The sequence below is a fragment of the Salvelinus sp. IW2-2015 genome, linkage group LG9 (assembly GCF_002910315.2).
Source record: "Salvelinus sp. IW2-2015 linkage group LG9, ASM291031v2, whole genome shotgun sequence".
Taxonomy (NCBI): domain Eukaryota; kingdom Metazoa; phylum Chordata; class Actinopteri; order Salmoniformes; family Salmonidae; genus Salvelinus; species Salvelinus sp. IW2-2015.
The window spans coordinates 25,738,287-25,754,088 of NC_036849.1; the positions used below are offsets into that span (position 1 = coordinate 25,738,287).

The 15,802-nt window shown below is 46.1% G+C and overlaps 1 pseudogene; it reads left to right on the top strand.

Moving 5' to 3' along the window:
- Positions 1-15,802, top strand: part of LOC111969048 (phosphatidate phosphatase LPIN1-like) — a 43,237-nt pseudogene that overhangs the window by 4,507 nt on the left and 22,928 nt on the right.

Below are 15,802 nucleotides of genomic sequence, written 5' to 3' on the forward strand. Positions count from 1 at the left end.
CAGCCCAATACCGTGTTGTGAATACGCCCGCCCTGATCAGTCTGTTTCATCAAATGAAACTGATATTGATTCAACAGCTTCATGCAGGCGACCCAACGTCAAGCTGAGGAACAACATGACCACACACTGAGCTTGGAGATTGGACGAAGTCTCATAAAGTCACTGGTTCCCCTCCTATCCAGGACTTGCTGACATCTGCATCGCTTGCGTGCTTGGTTTAGGCGCGTTCTCAATAGCACAGGTCCAAATGCGGCAAGTCCAAGAACTGCTTCAACCGAAGGGCTTTATAGGATACACTTATGATTGATGATGTCAACGATAATAGACGTCACTGCTCTAGTCGCTAAGCGTCACCATTTAAATATCATAAACACTGTAAAAAATGTCCATCTACTTGTGCCACAGTCATCATGGCTTTTTTACAATATCCTGCAGATAAGAAGTAGTCTCAAGCATACGATCACTAGTAACATAACCCCTATCATCTGTGTGTGTGTCTTTGCAGCTAGGCAGATTCTCACCGCTCCGGCCCCGCCGTGCATACATACATACACTGTGTTAAGGTAGACTATAGTACAGCGAAAGCATGACTACCCTGGACAAGTATGCCAGAAAAAGCCATCGGTGTTTGGAATTTACTGTGCGACGCCAGAACTACTTACCCAGCATGCCAGAACACATCACACACTGTGCTTGCTGTCTTGTAGCTAGCAGGGACAATCACTACCAGCATCCATGATATACACCACTGTGTTGTCAGTTTTCTAGAGCAGTACTACCTTACAAGGAATGCCAGAAAAAGCCACACTGTGTTGTTCTTGTAGCTATTGCCGTGTACTAGCCTACCAAGCATGCCATATAAATTTACACTGTGTTGTACATGTAGACTCACGTTCAGACTACGCGTCAGCCCAAGTATGCCTAGAATGCCAGAAAAAGCCCACTGTGTTGTGTCTTGTAGCTAGCAGACTACTTACCAGCATGCCAGAAAAATTCCACTCTGTTGTGTCTTGTATCTAGCAGACTACCTACCAGCATGCCATATAAAGCCCACTGTGTTGTAACTAGAAGCCATAGTGTTAATTTAATGTTACACTATTTTCCAAAGAACTAAGACATCTGACAAATTGTGGCTGTAATTGTGGCTGTAACTGTGGCTGCTTTGACTTAGGAACCACAGGAGGTTGGTGGCACCTTAATTGGGGAAGACAGGCTCGTGGTAATGACTGGAGCGGAATTATTGGAATGGTTTCAAATACATCAAACACATGGTTTCCATGGTTTCCATGTGTTTGATGCCATTCCATTTGCTCCGTTCCAGCGCATTATTATGAGCCGTCCTCCCATCAGCAGCCTCCACTGTTGTGAAAGGTATAATTTCTGTAACACACCTGATAGTCACTATATGGTTTTTGTTCTTCCATCCCTAAGCCCCCAAAGTTGAGTCTAGGACCTGCCAGCACACAGCTGACACGAATGAATATTGTTCACAAAAGGAGTTGCGGTGTGTATAGTACTTGTAATTTACCCCTAAAAAACATATTTTGCAATTCCATTGTGTGTGTTGTTGTCTTACAGTTGATGTAGCTTGTGTCATTTCCTAAAGCCTAAGTAATTCACTTTTACGTCATATGATATCACATTTTGTTACTTTGTTGTTGTTTTTTTCAAGCATTCGGACAGGAAGATGTGTTACAAATTGTACGAATCAATGGGGTCCTGCACACTGTAGGACGGATGGGTGCCTGCCTATATTAGGCTCATGGCTCTAATTATTTTTTTAATGTTAAATTATGTCTCGCCTTTATTTCTCATGGGTGTTCATTTTGATCAATATTTCGGCTATGCTGGCCTATTGTAAATGATCAAATAAAAGTCTGACTAATACATACAATTCTGAACATTTTTGTCATGTATAATGCTAATGCAGAAGCACCAATACATTTTACACTTATTTTAATGTACATTCCCTTATGTCTAAGCTTCTAAGGTCAATCAGGCTTGACAAATTCTTGTGAAGAACTGAATCAGTGAAGTGTGTTCTGTAATTAGTTACAAATCAATAGAAATACAGTTGTATTTACTATTTAGGCTCGGAATGACATGTGGCCCATTGTTTACCTGGTCATCAATGACATGTGGCCCATTGTTTACCTGGTCATCAATGACATGTGGCCCATTGTTTACCTGGTCATCAAAGACATGTGGCCCATTGTTTACCTGGTCATCAATGACATGTGGCCCATTGTTTACCTGGTCATCAATGACATGTGGTCCATTGTTTACCTGGTCATCAATGACATGTGGCCCATTGTTTACCTTATTACCTGGGAAAGACCACAAGGGTGTTTTAAAAGAGCTGTCAGTCAAGGTGAACTCATGGATATAAGCTCCCTGTCCCACTGGTCTGTTCTTTCAGGATTTCTGATAGTTAGAGATGAGAAGGTACAATTTCTTCAATTCTGAGCATTTTAATAGAGTAAAAATGTTATGGATGATGTTTTGGTCATTCAAAGGCTATTTTTACATGGGAAAAGGGATGACTGTGCAAGACCTTTAAGTAACCTGTCTTATGTAACCATATCAAATAAAATTTTATTTGTCACATACACATGGTTAGCAGATGTTAATGCGAGTGTAGCGAAATGCTTGTGCTTCTAGTTCCGACAATGCAGTAATAACCAACGAGTAATCTAACCTCACATTCCACAACTACTACCTTATACACACAAGTGTAAAGGGATAAAGAATATGTACATAAAAGATATATGAATGAGTGATGGTACAGAACGGCATAGGCAAGATGCAGTAGATGGTATAGAGTACAGTATACACATATGAGATGAGAAATGTAGGGTATATAAACATAAAGTGGCATAGTTTAAAGTGGCTAGTGATACATGTATTACATAAAGATGGCAAGATGCAGTAGATGATATAGAGTACAGTATATACATATACATATGAGATGAGTAATGTAGGGTATGTAAACATTATATTAAGTGGCATTGTTTAAAGTGCCTAGTGATACATTTTTACATAAATTTCCATCAATTCCCATTATTAAAGTGGCTGGAGTTGAGTCAGTATGTTGGCAGCAGCCACTAAATGTTAGTGGTGGCTGTTTAACAGTCTGATGGCCATGAGATAGAAGCTGTTTTTCAGTCTCTCGGTCCCTGCTTTGATGCACCTGTACTGACTACGCCTTCTGGATGATAGCGGGGTGAACAAGCAGTGGCTCGGGTGGTTGTTGTCCTTGATGATCTTTATGGCCTTCCTGTGACATCGGGTGGTGTAGGTGTCCTGGAGGCAGGTAGTTTGCCCCCGGTGATGCGTTGTGCAGACCTCACTACCCTCTGGAGAGCCTTACGGTTGTGGGCGGAGCAGTTGCCGTACCAGGCGGTGATACAGCCCGACAGGATGCTCTCGATTGTGCATCTGTAGAAGTTTGTGAGTGCTTTTGGTGACAAGCCAAATTTCTTCAGCCTCCTGAGGTTGAAGAGGCGCTGCTGCGCCTTCTTCACAACGCTGTCTGTGTGGGTGGACCAATTCAGTTTGTCCGTGATGTGTACGCCGAGGAACTTAAAACTTACTACCCTCTCCACTACTGTCCCGTTGATGTGGATAGGGGGGTGCTCCCTCTGCTATTTCCTGAAGTCCACAATCATCTCCTTTGTTTTGTTGACGTTGAGTGTGAGTGTGAGGTTATTTTCCTGACACCACACTCCAAGGGCCTTCACCTCCTCCCTGTAGGCCGTCTCGTCGTTGTTGGTAATCAAGCCTACCACTGTAGTGTCGTCCGCAAACTTGATGATTGAGTTGGAGGCGTGCATGGCCACGCAGTCGTGGGTGAACAGGGAGTACAGGAGAGGGCTCAGAACGCACCCTTGTGGGGCCCCAGTGTTGAGGATCAGCGGGGTGGAGATGTTGTTACCTACCCTCACCACCTGGGGGCGGCCCGTCAGGAAGTCCAGTACCCAGTTGCACAGGGCGGGGTCGAGACCCATATCAAATGTAACATACTGTATCATACTAATTTGAACATCTTGGATTTGCATTTATGTTATTTCTAGTCTATGAGACTCCCCATCACCACATCTCTACCATTCTGAAAATATGTGAATATGTGAAATGTTTTGAGCTTTAAAGGTGCACTATGGAGAAATCGGTCTGGCATTTCCTGGTTGCTAAAATTCTAATAGTTTGCATAATTTCAGTTTATGTGACAAAACAAGCAATGAAGATCATTGTACCATCTAAAACGCTGTGAAATGTATTTGCAATACCAAAAATATTGTATTTTCAGCTGTGTACAAAACTGAAAGTAAAAGATACAAAAACAAAACTWAAGAACGGAAAGCACAGAAATATTGCACATAGAACAGATGTTTTCGCTTCTTGGACTTGCTTTCAATGAGTGACAGATCCATAACTCATATTTCGATGTGAATTTGGTTGGGTGGGTCTTCCAAAAATATACATATTGCAGCTATAAAAGCAACACTGGTCAGTAAATGTTTTACTTTGTAACCAGCTGGTGGTCTGCTACTGCTATTGATAGTGTGCAACTGCAGTCCGCCAGTCGGGGGATTCCTGCATAAAGTATTATCTGAGTTTTATCGACACCTCCTACTATAGGCTGTAGCAAAAGCTAGCCAAATAGCCATTTTACTGGTTGAAGTTGAAGTGTTTTTTTTWACGTATAATGCAGTTGATTTGCGATGATGACACAAACATTAAGCAGGACATTCTACGAGCCTTAAAATCTAATTATAATACAAAAGTAGTGTGAAATGCGTTCAAAAGCWGCAGGCTTTTTCTACAACAACTCCTTGTTTTGTCACCAATTTGCCCGCATCGCCCTCGTGCGGCAATGTTTGCAAACACGGATGGGGCCTATAGTCCTCTAAACTAGCTCGTGAGATTGACACCGGTAGACAGTGTGCTTCGCCCCCGCCTGCCGAACACCTGCCCTCACTATCGTTAACAGAACTGCGGGAAAACAATGCCCGTCGGGCGGGGGYGATGGACAGTCTACCGGTCGCCCCCCGCTAGTACAGCGGACCGTAGTTAGCTAACACACCGTGTCCCTCCCGCCTGCTGGGATAAACTGCCAGACAGGCGGGGGATGAAGGACACGCTGTCTACTTGTCGTCACTCGTTGCTAACTAGCTAACTTGCTATGTTTTTATGTAGGGTTTATCTGCAGTTATGATGCATTACCGCCATCCACTGTAGTGGAGCGCCCCTGCCTTCCGCCTATGTACTGGAGTCATAATTTAAAGATTGACAATAGAAATATAAAGACGGGATCCTGCAGATGCAGGAAAGCCCACATGCAGGAACACCCCGAATTGCGGGCTGCAGTTGTACTCTTCTCACTGTTATGGGTGGTCTGGTCTCTCATTGGTCCTGGTGAGGGTTTATAACGTGATATGTCACCAGCCGAGTGAGTGTAGGGTGTTTTTTCTCTCTTCAGTGACAGGATTATCATCTCAGCGCTTTAACATACCGTCAAACCGCAAATCAAATGTCGGGAAAGGTTCTGTTCGCTATTACAATGTAATAGTGAATAGGAATAAGAAAAACAGCTTTACCTATACAACCGAAGGTATTTGTATGACGACAAGACCCTGAAGTGACAATTCATCGTCAATAATGTATGTATGAATATGTTTGTAAATTTTAGGCTATCTATCAATATKATATTCTTAATATTTCTGTGGTCTATAATTTCTTATCAACAGTTAGCAGCACCCAGATCATCTCTGCCTGGATTGTGATTAGCCTAGTTTGTTTTTGTCAAGCAATTGTCAGGCATTATGCTGAGGAATGCATGGTGAGATTACAGTTATATTCATATGATACAATGGAGACTGAAATAGGCTATGGACATAAACACAACAATAGCTCGTTTTCACAAAGTCGTTATTTAGGCGTTGAAACTGGTCAGAATGTGGAAGATTCATGTTTGAACAGCAGTTTATGTCAGGTCATCCTGGTCTTCTGCTGCAGAACAGTGGGTGTATTATGCATCAGCATAGCTAACAGTTATTCCAGTGGCATATATTGAAAATATATCTGAAACATATTTGGAATACATGCCTATGATGAGGACCCGTGTTGGACAATTGTGGGCACCTGAATGTGTTCTCACTGCCTATTCATTTGGCAGCCTTGACTGTCAGCCAGACAGCTTTGTGTGGGATCGCTATGTCATAACCCACTGGGCAGTCATCAATTCAACATCTATTCCAAGTTGGTCCTACATCATTTCATTTAAATGACGTGGAAACAATGTTGATTCAACCGGTGTGTGTATACTTCTAGTATATGAATAAGATCCTCAGCCAATGGGAATGTTGTTGTGTGTATACTTCTAGTATATGAATAAGATCCTCAGCCAATGGGAATGTTGTTGTGTGTCTACTTCTAGTATATGAATAAGATCCTCAGCCAATGGGAATGTTGTTGTGTGTGTGCATGTGTGTGTATGTCTATGTGTGTATAACAGTTTAACTTTAGACCGTCCCCTCGCCCCGACACGGGCGCGAACCAGGGACCTTCTGCACACATCAACAACAGTCACCCACGAAGCATCGTTACCCATCGCTCCACAAAAGCCGCGGCCCTTGCAGAGCAAGGGGAACCACTACTTCAGGGTCTCAAAGCGAGTGACGTAACCAATTGAAACGCTATTAGCGCGGACCACCGCTACTAGCTAGCCATTTCACATCTGTTACATGTGTGTGCATGTGTGTGTATGTTTATGTGTGTGTGCATGTGTGTGTATGTTTGTGTGTGTGTATGTTGATGTGTGTGTGTATGTTGATGTGTGTGTGCATGCTCCCGTGCGTGTGTGTGTATGTTGATGTGTGTGTGCATGCTCCGTGCGGTGTGTGTGTAGTTTTATGTGTGTGTGCAGCTCCAGTGCGTGTGTGTGTATGTTTATGTGTGTGTGCATGCTCCCGTGCGTTGTGTGTGTATGTTGATGTGTGTGGTGCATGCTCCGCGGCGTGTGTGTGTATGTTGATGTGTGTGTGCATGCTCCCGTGCGTGTGTGTGTATGTTTTATGTGTGTGTGCATGCTCCCGTGCGTGTGTGTGTATGTTTATGTGTGGTGTGCATGCTCCCGTGCGTGTGTGTGTATGTTTATTGTGTGTGTGGCATGCTCCCGTGCGTGTGTGTCTGTTTATGTGTGTGTGCATGCTCCCGTGCGTGTGTGTGTATGTTTATGTGTGTGTGGCATGCTCCCGTGCGTGTGTGTTATGTTTATGTGTGTGTGCATGCTCCCGTGCGTGGTGATGTTATTTTGTGTGTGTGCATGCTCCGTGCGTGTGTGTTTATGTGTGTGTGCATGCTCCAGCTGCAGTGTGTGTGTTGTTTTGCTGTGTGTGCATGCTCCCGTGCGGTGTGTTTTGTGTTTGTGTGTGATGCTCCGTCGCGTGTGTGTGGTGTCTGTTAGGTGAGAATAGATGATCACTAGGTACAGTTAACCGCAGTTACTGACTAATCCTATGAAAGGGAGTGACTGTATTAAAGGTTGCCTTTCTCCCCGACCTGGGCTGTCAGTGAATGGACACTCACCTCTAATCTGAGTGTCCCTAGGATGTAATGGTACTACTGTGACACGTGTCTTACATTGTGGAGTGGGATAAGTTACGCCTGATCTAGGGGTTTGTGTAGTTTTCTTTTATTAACCCTAACCAATGGGGCCTATATTGTGAGTATCTTGTGATTGGTGTGTAAACCAGGAAGCAGGTTTATGTCCTTGAGGGGAGAGTGGAGGAAACTTTTCATCTGAATGAGTTCCCTTTAACACGTGGCCTTGTGTTTTGTATTAGTGGGGATGGCAGAATGTGTCGGGAGTGCGGCAGTGGGGGCGGGGTAATTATGTAATTGTTCTGAAATGCCACGGCTCTGTAGTGTTGTCACACTTGAGGGAGAGAGAGGTGGCGGGAGAGGAGCGGGCTGGGAGCATGAGGAGAGAGATGGGGCATGAGGAAAGAGAGGTGGGGCATGAGAAGAGAGGTGGGGCATGAGAAGAGAGGTGGGGCATGAGGAGAGAGAGGTGGGGCATGAGGAGAGAGGGGTGGGGCATGAGGAGAGAGAGGTGGGCATGATAAGAGAGAGGTGGGCATGAGAAGAGAGGTGGGCATGAGGAGAGAGAGGTGGGGCATGAGGAGAGAGAGGGTGGGGCATGAGGAAAGAGAGGTGGGCATGAGAAGAGAGAGGTGGGGCATGAGAAGAGAGGTGGGGCATGAGGAGAGAGAGATGGGGCATGAGGAAGAGAGAGGTGGGGCATGACGAGGAGAGAGGTGGGGCATTAGGAGACGCGAACGAGAGAGAGAGGTGGGCATGACGAGAGAGACGAGAGAGAGAGGTGGGCATGACGAGAGAGAACGAAGAGAGAGGTGGGGCATGACGAGAGAGAACGAGAGAGGGTGGGGCATGACGAGAGAGACAACGAGAGAGAGGTGGGGCATGACGAGAGAGAACGAGAGGAGGTGGGGCATGACGAGAGAGAATGAGACGAGGTGTGGTATGATGAGAGAGAACGAGAGAGAGGTGGCATGACGAGAGAGAACGAGAGAGATGTGGGGCATTAGGAGATAGAACGAGAGAGAGATGGGCATGACGAGAGGAACGAGAGAGAGGGTGGGGCATGACGAGAGAGAACGAGAGAGAGGTGGGGCATGACGAGAGAGAACGACAGAGAGGTGGGGCATGACGAGAGAGAACGAGAGAGAGGTGGGGCATGACGAGAGAGAACGACAGAGAGGTGGGGCATGACGAGAGAGAGAACGAGAGAGAGGTGGGGCATGACGAGAGAGAACGACAGAGAGGTGGGGCATGAGGAGAGAGAACGAGAGAGAGTTGGGGCATGACGAGAGAGAACGAGAGAAGAGGTGGGGCATGACGAGAGAGAACTGAGAGAGAGGTGGGGCATGACGAGAAGAACGAGAGAGAGGTGGGGCATAAATGAGAGCGAACGAGAGAGTGGGGCCATGACAAGAGAAGAACGAGAGAGAGGTGGGGCATAACGAGAGAGCAACGAGAGCGAGGTGGGGCATGAGGAGAGAGAACGAGAGAGAGGTGGGGCCATGACGAGAGAGAAACGAGAGAGAGGTGGGCATGACGAGAAGCAGAACGAGAGAGAGGTGGGGCATGACGAGAAGAGAAAGAGAGAGAGGTGGGCATAATAGGCGAGAACGAGAGAGAGGTGGGGCATGAACGAGAGAGAACGAAGAGAGATGGGGCATAACGAGAGAAGAACGAGAGAGGTGGGGGCATGACAAGAGAGAACGAGAGAGAGGTGGGGCATAACGAGAGAGAGAGAGAGAGGTGGGGCATGAGGAGAGAGAACGAGAGAGAGGTGGGGCAATGACGAGAGAGAACGAGAGAGAGGTGGGGCATGGACGAGAGAGAAACGAGAGAAGAGGTGGGCCACTGACGAGAGAGAAACGAGAGAGAGGTGGGGGCATGAGGAGAGAGAACGAGAGAGAGGTGGGGCATGAGGAGAGAGAACGAGAAGGAGGTGGGGCAATGAGAGAGAAGAACGAGAGCAGAGAGGTGGGCATGAACGAAAGAGAACGAGAGAAAAGGTGGGGCATGAGGAGAGAGGAACGAGAGAGAGGTGGGGCAATGACGAGAGAGAACGAGAAGAGAGGTGGGGCATGACGAGAGAAGGAACGAGAGAGAGGTGGGGCATGACGAGAGAGACGAGAGAGAGGTGGGGCAATGACGAGAGAGAACGAGAGAGAGGTGGGGCCTGACGAGAGGAGAACAGAGAAGAGAGGTGGGGCATGACCAAGAGAGAATGAGAGCGAGGTGGTGGTATGATGAGAAAGGAGGAGAGAGAGGTGGGCGCATCGACGAGCGAGACGGAGATGAGAGGTGGTGCAGACGGAGAGAGAATTTACGAGAGAGAGCAGGTTGGGGCAATCGAGGCAACGCACGTACGAGAGAGTAGCGGTGGGGCATGAGGAAAGAGAGGGAGCAGAGAGAGGGGGCACTGCAAGGAGAGCACGCGGAAGAGAGGTGAGGCATAGTGTAAGAGAAGGGAGAGATGGATGTGTGGGGCATTGAGCGAGACGAGAACGAGAGAGAGAGAAGGTTGGGGCATGAGGAGAGAGAACGAGAGACGCAGCGGTGGGGCATGAGAAACAGAGGGCAGAGAGAGAGGGGGCATGAGGAGAGAGGGAGAGAGAGGTGAGGCATGAGGAGAGAGGGAGAGAGAGGTGGGGCATGAGGAGAGAGAGGGCAAGAAAGAGAGAGAGAGAGAGAGAGAGAGAGAGACTTTATGCTTCCATTGTTTGCATACTGTTTAAGTCTGTTAGTCAGGTATGTACTGTGTAATCAAGTGCAAAGATTAAACTGGTTATTTTCAGAAGGGAATACAATATGAGAAAATACATCTGAAAATGACAACAACATGAAAAAAAAAAAAAAAAAAAGATTCATAGATTCAAACATCCATACTTTACCTCAATATTTTCTATGTTCTGTTCCTCCTTGAACATATACAATAGGGCTGGGAGATATGGCCATATCTCGATATAGGTCATTTCATATCCCGATAACGATACATATCACGATATAGCACATTTTCTGTAAATTCAATGAATAAATAGTTTATATGTAATGACCACATGTAAAGGTCTATTTCTTATTACATGTTGAATTATACTCAATAAATAAAAGGTACTTACACATATTTGATTATTTATTTGATTTAGAGTCTGTGCAAATTTTCAATTAAGCATGTAACAAAATATAAAATATGAATGTATAAAATTTAAAAAGGTAAATAGAAAACACTTCAACTATAGTTGCAAACAAAATAAATATAGGTCTAAATATATATATTTGGGGGCTTGCCTGTTTTGCATGTTATTTTGGAGTTAATACGTGTCACATATCAATTTGCATCTGGTACCTTGGGTCGAGTGTTAGCACCAACTCACCAAACCCCCGTTTCTCCACCGTGTAAATTGGGGCCTTCTCTTTGCAGATGTAAGTTGTAACGGTAGCGGTTATCTCCTTCCATCTTCGTGATTCTTTGCCATATGGTGTGCCGTGGGAAAAAGCCTCTTGCAACGTCTGAGTCGGGGGTTTGTTTTGAGCACTCGACTGTACTTGTTTGGGTCTCATCCGTAGACTCTCTCCGTACGGTTTCACATGATTCTTGCGTAGGTGGTAAAAGAGGTTAGTGGTGTTTGAGCCTGTTGTTGGGACCGGCCTGCGGCATATTTTGCAGAGGACGGTTTTCTGGTCCGTGTCAGACTTCATACCCAAACCACGTCCATGCGACCGAAGTTGCCCCTCTTTTAGGTACGAGCGCCGTGTCTCCGTGCTCTGTGTCACGTTCACTCTCTTCCATGTTTGTTTGTGTTGCAAATTTCCTTCCACACGGCACATGTGCAAGAACGCAAAACGGCTTTCAATTGCCGGAAAGAGTACGATTTGCTGCACAACGAAATAAACGATAAGCATAATATGAAACGATAGACATTTCTCTATCGTCACACGATATATATCGTCATATCGCCCAGCCCTAATATACAGTAGTATCAGGTGTCCAGGCATGGAGAAGACGATCAGTAGGTCTGTCTCTCAGTGGGTGAATATGTCAGTACATTCCAGTAGATAGTCTCTCTGAACCTGGTAACTGATGGGGGAATATGTCAGTACATTCCAGTAGATAGTCTCTCTGAACCNTCCAGTAGATAGTCTCTCTGAACCTGGTAACTGATGGGGGAATATGTCAGTACATTCCAGTAGATAGTCTCTCTGAACCTGGTAACTGATGGGGGTAAGAAATAACGATCATGAGTCAGGAGAATTGACATCCTGTCCTGAGGCTATTCAGCCACCTGTCCTCTAGGCACATGTGTGTGTATGTGTGTGTCTCTGACTCAGCAGAAACAGGGGGAGATCAAGAGGAGAGTTTACAGCCAACAAAGCAAGCCTTCTTCTCCCTCTCACTGTTTTGCATTGTTAGGGCCAAATCCTATCTCGCAAACTGCTGACTCACGTAAATCATGCATAGTCAATGGGAGATTTTACCCAAATAATTGTAGGTGTGGTTAAGACTTTTTAAGGCTTTTGCAATACAGTGCACATTTTGTCTTTGTCTTTTGCACTGTTAGTGAATAGTTAGGTCTGAATCCTAAATTTGTTCACATTCTGCTTCCAGTGAAATGGTTTCCTCTCCCTCCTCTGGGCTCTGTTGGTTCTAGTCAGAAGGTGTTAGTGGTGCTGCCTTCTCTGTTACTGAGAGACTGGCATGGCATGCAGATTCATCCCCATTCAGATGTCAGAGCAGCAGAGGGCACTTGGCACCAAGCGTGTTCGTGCATGTGTCTGTGTGTCTGTGTGTGTGTGTGTGTGTGCATCAGTGTCTAGTGTCTCCAGCCCTATTCCTTTGTTTCTGCTGCACAGAGCAGTGGGGCTTTGGAGGCCCGGTTGGTTGCTGTTCAGCAATATGTGACAAATGTATGAGTAAAAAGACGTGGTGTGCGGGGATTGAGGACAGGCAGTCAGAGAGGAATGTTAATCACAGTTAGAGAGTCAGAGAGATATCCCGGCTGATCCATCCAGGCAATAACATCACTCTGGTGTGTGGTAATGTCATCTAGATTCTATTGATATGACCACGCCCTCATCACTCCACAGGATCATCAAGAGTCATCATCAGATTGCCTCGCAAGCGTTTGGGAAATTAAATATTTAGTGTCTTTCTCTCTCTCTTTCTCCCTCCTTTCCCCCTCCCCTCACCACATCCCCCTCCCCTCACCCATCCCTCCCCTCTCCCCTCCACCTCCCCTCCACCCTCCCCTCATCCCTCTTCCCCAACTCTCTACACCACATCCCCTCTCCCCTCTCCCCTCCACCCTCCCTCCACCTCTCCCCAACTCTCTCCCCTCATCCCTCTCCCCTCCACCCTCTAAACCCCCAGTCTCAGACCATTGAACTACGTGGGCCAGTTGGCAGGCCAGTGTTTGTACAGGTGAAGGAGCCTGTTTACCCAGGGCCTGAACCCGGCCCACCTGCGGAGCGCAGTGAGCATCGATGTCTTCAGCTCGTTTTGGTTTAGTACGTCAGCCTGTTATCATGTAACTTGGCACCCGGCAGTGGTACTCGCCCTTCCACGTTTCCGACTTCTGGCAAGGATGTGGGCGTGATTGGTCACCTCAAGTGCTTCCCGTGAGAAAAGCTGGTGAGAGGAGCAGCATGGGTGGGGCTTTGTGGCTATTTGTTCTTGGGATGAGGGTCTGGGTAAGAGCACTGGAGCAGAGGCATTGGGTCTAGAAGAGTTGTGCTTACAGTACAGGAAGGAGGGAGGCTCTATCCTGCCTCATGTTATATGAAAAACCACACAGAAAAGAGAGGGAGAAAAGGGGGATGAAGGAGCAGAGATAATTAGACATTCATTTTTCTGCCACGTATACTGTAGCTGTCCTTGACCTGAGCTGACACAGACAAAATGACAATGAGAGTTGCTGAGAGAAATATTTATTGTAGATAGAAAGAGAAAAATGGAAAGAAAAAAATAGAAAAGGAGGGTGGATGGGAGAGCTGTGGAGAGACAGAGAATCTGGTAGATTGCGAGAGATGGAGACAGCGTGGTACGAATACAAAGAGAGATGGAGGGTAAGAGCAGAAGAAAGAGAGAGAGATGGAGGGTAGAGCAGAGGAAAGAGAGAGAGATGGGACACGCGTGGTACGCAATAACAAAGAGGAGAGGAGGGTAGAGCAAGAAGAAAGAGAGAGAGGGATGGAGGGTAGAGCCCATCGAGGAAAGAGAAGAGAGGATGGAGGGGCAGAGCAGAGGAAAGAGAGAGAGGGATGGAGGGCAGAGCAGAGGAAAGAGAGAGAGGGATGGAGGGCAGAGCAGAGGAAAGAGAGAGAGGGATGGAGTGAGATTGAACGGTATAGTGATGGTTGGTGTCATCTGTGTCTCAGGTGGACATAGAGATCAATGGAGAGCCTGTGAGTCTGCAAATGAAGCTGGGGGAGAACGGAGAGGCCTTTTTCGTCAAGGAGACAGAGAACACACTGGTATGTACACACACAACCACAAACGTATGCACACACCAACACACACACACACTCAACCACGGCCCCCGAAACAGAGAGAGAGAACAGAGAGAGTGAACAGAGAGAGAGAACAGAGAGAGAACAGAGAGAGAGAACAGAGAGAGAGCAGAGAGAGTGAACAGAGAGAGAGAACAGAGAGAAGAACAGAGAGAGAACAGAGAGAGAACAGAGAGAGAACAGAGAGTGAGAACAGAGAGTGAGAACAGAGAGTGAGAACAGAGAGAGAACAGAGAGTGAGAACACAGAGAGAGAGAACACAGAGAGTGAGAGAGAACAGAGAGAGAGAACAGAGAGAGAGAGAACAGAGAGAGAGCAGAGTGAGAACAGAGAGTGAACAGAGAGAGAACAGAGAGTGAGAACAGAGAGTGAGAACACAGAGAGAGAAGATGTGCTTTGGCAATGTAAACATATGTTTCTCATGCCAGTAAAGCCCTTTGAATTGAATTGAAATGTTATTGAATGGAATTGAGAGGGAGTAGAAAAAGTACACTCTTAAAAAAAGGGTTCCAAAAGGGTTCTTCGGCTGTCCCCATAAGAGAACCCTTTTTGGATCCAGGTAGAACCCTTTTTGGTTCCAGGTAGAACCCTCTGTGTAAAGGGTTCTACATGGAACTGAAAGGGTTCTACCTAGAACCAAAAAGGGTTTATTAAAGGGTTCTCCTATGGAGACAGCCAAAGAGACCTTTTAAGGATAAATATAACCTTTTTTTCTAAGACTGTAGCCTAGTGAACTGACTTGGTGCATGTTCAGTTATGTGAGCGGTTTTCCCTGGAAACAAACAATGAGGACACATGCTGTAACTGGATCCTGGACAGGATGGGAACAGAATGGACTCCATGTCTAGACAAGGCCACACTACACACCCCACACACACACCACACACACACACACACACACACACACACACACACACACACACACACCACACACACACACACACGACCACCACCACACACACACACACACACACACACACCACACACACACCACACCAGGCCAAGAACCATTGAAGAATTCAATCAGGGTCATGGCCAAAAAGTTTAAGATAGAAACTCAGATCCCAGTGATGTGATCTCACCACTACTTAGTATCAAGTGATGCACCCGCCATGCATACACCTAAGTCATTGCATACTATAAACAGTGTGCTAGTGTGAACTTTTGAGACACCATCTTAGCGACAGATGGCGAGAAAGAATCCTGTAATAATTTCATAGATACTATAATAGAGTCCTATAAATAAATCCTACTGTAACGGCTTTCGTATGTGGAAGGAGAGGAGGACCCAAAATGCAGCGTGGTACGTATCAATATCTTTTAATAAGAATGAATACCAAAATACAAAAGAACAATGAGAATAAACGAAAGCCGTAACACCCTACGATAATGACATTTACTAGTAAGTGGAAATGCCCAATTGAACAGTTCGTTTGAAGTCAAAGTCGACAGTTGTGTTTTTATAAGTTAACTACCCTCACTCTTATTGGCACTCTATTATCCATCTCAGTATTGTGCTCTGAGCTTCAGAATACACTCTTACCCAGAGCTCCAATTCCTTACCATATAATAACCATCACACAGGAGAGTGAGGAGAGAAAGAGAGAGAGAGAGAGAGGAGGAGGAGAGGAGAGAGAGGAGGAGGAGAGGAGAGAGAGGAGAGGAGAGGATGATAAGAGATAGAAACTGAAAGTAGATAAGA